The sequence below is a fragment of the Nicotiana tabacum genome, chromosome 6 (assembly GCF_000715075.1).
Source record: "Nicotiana tabacum cultivar K326 chromosome 6, ASM71507v2, whole genome shotgun sequence".
Lineage (NCBI taxonomy): Eukaryota > Viridiplantae > Streptophyta > Magnoliopsida > Solanales > Solanaceae > Nicotiana > Nicotiana tabacum.
Genome location: NC_134085.1, coordinates 48,600,854 through 48,605,738, shown reverse-complemented (window position 1 = coordinate 48,605,738; position 4,885 = coordinate 48,600,854). Strand labels below are relative to the sequence as shown.

The 4,885-nt window shown below is 36.3% G+C and overlaps 1 long non-coding RNA gene across 1 annotated transcript; it reads right to left on the bottom strand.

Annotated features, from left to right (window-relative positions):
- Positions 1-916: 916 nt before the first annotated feature.
- LOC142181464 (uncharacterized) lies at positions 917-3,197 on the bottom strand. Its single transcript, XR_012710111.1, has 2 exons — positions 2,588-3,197; positions 917-1,198 (listed from the first exon to the last, which is right to left on the bottom strand). It is a non-coding gene; the product is annotated as an uncharacterized LOC142181464 (long non-coding RNA).
- Between the last annotated feature and the right edge of the window lie 1,688 nt (positions 3,198-4,885).

The following is a 4,885-nucleotide window of genomic DNA, read 5'->3' as shown; positions in this document are numbered from 1 at the left end:
TTGTTGCATTTGTGTTGTGGGTAGTACTTCTTCATAATGATGTCACCAGAATCTCTATCTTTGCCTACAGTGTCCATTTGCATCTGGTAGTTCTGCACTTCACAAGTACTCTGTGGCTCTCGTTTGGTTTTATTTTCAGTTACATCTTGTACTCAATAGCATAATTGGTCAATGCCTTCCTAAACTTTATGGCATTTTCAAACACCATCCCAAGTTCAAAAACACTAACTTCACATTTAGGATCATGTATAACCTTTTTGCTTCTTCTTCTAGCTGGTAAATCAACACCTTTTTTAGTTTCAACATCTAACTCATCCTCAGAATCATCACTTTCAAGGTCTGAACTACCAAGATAGTCCTCATCCCCACCTAAGTTCCCTGCATATTTGTCTATGTTATTTATTCCAATGTCTTCAAACCCTTTATTTAGACTAGCTTCTCCTATTGGTACTTCATGTATTTAAGTAGGGTTTTTTCTACTCTTTTTCTGCTGTGTAGGATTTTTTCTACTATTTTTCTGCTGCTTTTAACTCCTTCTTTCATTTCTTAGTTCTCTTAGCTCTTCATCAGGCTCACTATCATCTACATCAGGTATGACATCCAATTCAGACTCACTACTATCCAGATATGATAGAAGATCAAGATCTGTTGTGTCTTCAATCTCATCTAAGTCTTCAAAAACTACAACATCTTCTAGTGTCAAGTCCTCTATTGTTTGTGCCCATTCAACCACACTTAGGTTATCTTCAGCGGGCCCTTTTGTATTTATATTGTTTGACCCAACATGTGCTGCCCTAGACCTAATAATTGAAAGGTTATCTTCAACATCTACCCCACTAGTAGGACCACATGGGACCACCCCTTCCACTATAATAGGGTCATTAACAACATGCTCAATAAATAAGTCCAAATACTATAAAGGTTTAAGATGAGAGACAATATTATAAAACTGAGTGTCATTTTCCAATAAAACAAAGTCTTTTGTCTCTTGGTTCAAAACATAGAAACTAACAACAGTATTGTACCCAAGATCTTTAGAATAAAACTGCAATTCGACCCAGGAAAAGTGATCTTTTTCAATACCATAGATGTCCACGTCTCTTTCAGTTATGTATTTGGACTTGACTTCATTGGTAAAAGTACCACCATGGTGAAATCAGGCTTGAATAAATTCTCTAGACATGACAAAGATTTTACACTGCAAAATAAAACAAAAGACAAACAGCCCAGGTCAAATTTTCTCAATCGATTAAGAAAAACCCTAGCTTTTTAGGAAAAATTACAAAATCACCACTATAACTATAGTAATCATAAATATAGACAATATATAAGCTTACATGTACTTAAAAACCTTGATTGTTTCTGAAAAGTAGTAGCTCATTAACATGGGTGTCACACCTCCTTTTTACTACACCCCGCAAAGGGTATAAATACAAAGGAGTTTTTTCAATTAAGGGACAATCGAAACGGGATCTTTTATTTATTAAAAATCAGAGTCGCCACTTGGGATAATTTATGGTGTCCCAAGTCACCGGTTTTAAAACTCGAATCGAGGAAAAATTGACTCTGTTTAACAGTCCGCGAATTAGAAATCCGAGTAAGGAATTCTGTTAATCTGGGAGAAGGTGTTAGGCATTCCCAAATCCCCTGGTTCTAGCACGGTCTCTTAACTGTCATATTCGTCTTAGTTTTCTAATTTTAGAAACACGTTTTAACCTATGATGCCATTTTAGCCTTAAACTTTAGTCATTTTAAGAAAGATGTCAACGTCATCTAAAATACGTCTTTGGACCACGCCACATGAAATGCACCCGCAGTTCGAGACACATTTTATTTAACGTTGTTAAGATTTGGATTTGGGTCACATGAAATGCACACCCGAGTTTAGGAAGATAATTTTAAATTACGCGCCTAAAGCAAGCTACAAAGTTCATAATTTAATTGTTTCTTCCTAAAACTACTTTGAGATTATTGCGAAGTCATCAATTATGAAATTATTTGGAGAAGAGGTGTACGATTTTAGTTATTATTAATAAATTACTAAGTATAACTCAATATTCTTTTTCAACATTAAAATTCATTCCTACGGTAGCTAAGAGAACTTAAAGAAACGACTAATACACTAACCTAACAATAGTATCTAACACGTAACCTAACCCAATTTATTAACAAGACTCTATCCAAAATATTTTAAGTAACATCCATCAAACACAGCAAGCCAATTTTACAGCCGAAAATGCCAAAAATACTTGGTTCATTAACTTAATAGACCCGGTTATAAATATTAGTACCAATATCTCATACAACTCAATGCGATGGATACAAAAATATAACAGGGTTAAAGCAACATAATTTACACACAGGCAATTGTAACAAACAAAAGGGTATGACAAATTTCACATAACACATTTGAACCAAATTTATGAGTTTACGTAAACCACTGAAGCTTATGTTGGAAAGTTTTAACAAAAGAAGCCATAAAAATTGTCAACTCAGCAGCAACCAAACAAAATATTATAAATATATAAGCTAATAAAACTTGAAGAAAAGAAGAAGCTAAGAATGAACTTCAAAGCAATAAACTTACTTCAATATTGCTAAGGCAAATCTTTCTATTGAATTTGAGCCAAAGCTACAACCAACTCGGAAATTAGACAACTCGAGGCCGGAACATTTTCCAACGACCTCAGAACCTCGAACGAAATCAGAACCACCTCTCCGACAGCCTCGAAGCTCGCCAGAAAACCCGAACCACGCCAAAACGACGAGGCTGAGCTCCCGCTGATTTTGAGGTTATTTTCGGCTATTTTTTGAGCTGGTTTTGCTTCTTTTTTTTCAGTTGGATTTTGCTGAGCTTTGGGGCTGAGTTTCAATGGAGTTTAGGGAGTTTTTGGGTAATGAAAGGATGATGCTTCATCTGGGTTTTTTGAGCTACAAGGCGTGGATGAGCATGAGTTTTGGGGCTGAGTTGCGACTGTATTTCTTTTTTGGAATCGGGGGTGTCGTTCTCCTTTTCTTTTGTTTAGGAATCCAAGGGGCTAATGTTCTTGTTCTTTCCAAATGAAAAGTTAGAAATCCTTCTTCAAATCAAGGGACATGACTGCTAAAAAGGTCTCATAAATTAGGTCCAGGTTATTTCTCTTGGAGAAGAAGACGACGTGGGGGTGGGGGGTCTCCTAAGGTCCGATTTTTTGAGTTTCGGCCCCTCCTCTTTTGTTTTGTGCCTTCTTTTTTATATAGAGTTTAGGTTTTTTTTTGGTAGGGTTTTTAGGTTAAGGGGTATGGGCCTAGGAATTATGGGCTTGGAAATTGTGGGTTAGGTCCAAAATTAGGTCTAAAAATAGGTTGCTCGAGCCCAAGTTCTATCCTTTCCCCACGAACAAGACTAAAAATACGATCTCAATTATTAATTAGTCCTACTATTCAAATAATTATTAAAATAAAACTAATCATTAAAACAAATCTATTTTTGTATTTTCAAATATCATATTAAAATAGAAATACGATACTATTTTTTGTATATATTGTTTTTAGATTAAAAATAACTACAAAACATTAATGAACCTATTTTTGTAAATTTTTGTTTTCATGTAATAAAATAGAGTAAAAGAGTCAAAATTACTTAAAATATCTATATTATGCTTAAATTAAATATTTTACGCTAATATATGAAAAATCTTGGGGAGGGACAAAAATCACATGTCTACAGTTGCCCCTCTTTGACTGAAAACGTACAGAGTTTTCAGACAAAGACTGACTAGACAGGTTTTTGACCCGGCCCTTATTTGGAGAGACTAAAGCTAAGAGAGAAGGGAATGTGACCAAGCCCTGGTATCTGGGCTGCCTACATATCCTTGGCTATAAAGGAATTAGGCCACGTGTAGTTCAGAGATGAGTGAGATGACGGAGTATGCCAAGGTGGAGATCCAGTCGGGATGCCGTTCCGCCGAGGTTCCGGTCCACGGTCCCTGTTATTACATCAAGAATCAAATGAAACAAAAGACTAGCTAAGCATATCAACTACGAGTTACAAGATTCCAATCTATAAGTCTTCTGAAGCTTGATCTTGAGTCTTGAATGGTTCTTCATGCAGACTTTAGATTTGAACCTTGATGCTTGCTAGTTGCAGGTGCTAGTTCATCCTTCTTCAACTTTTCGGATCAAGACCAGGTATGCAATGCTTGTTACCTCGGCCATGTCTTGAGCAACCCACATCTTTCATCAACTTCTGCATTTGGATTCACTTCTTACCTCTCTTTGGTTTTCTTTATTGTGACTAACTTCTGTTGATTACCTCGGACTGTTGACTCGCATTCTTGCCGCGAGATTCTTTGGTTGCTGACTTGAATTGCAATCTGAGATGCTTTTCCTTTTCTTCAGGTGGACGCCTCACTATTGAACTCGAACTGTCTTCTCTTGTTACTTGACACCGTTTTCCCTTGTCTTGAACTATTTTCCCCTGAAACTTGAATTGTCTTCCTTCGAAACTGCTTTCTCTAGAAACTTGAGTTGTTTACCCTTGTTCTCTAGGTGGGCGTCTGATTACAACAAAATAGACAAAACAAAGAAATATTTCTGCCCCAGTTTGCACTAGGAAGATTTGTGAGTTGTTAGCAAAATTGTAAACCACTTGTACTATTGATGCAATGATGAAATTAAACTAAAGAATAGACATAGGAAAACTATAAACTAAGCTTGACTAAAGTAAAAACTGACCCTATTCTCCAGAGGTAAAATTTTCTACCCAGGTTTGGTGGCTGGGCACAGATGTAAGTGTAAAATGGATCACATTACCAAATATCAATAAAAACTTGAAAGCTAACACTTGAATTGTACTCCCTTGTTCTCCAGGCGGGCTCCTGATTGCTGACTTGAAAGTATTCCC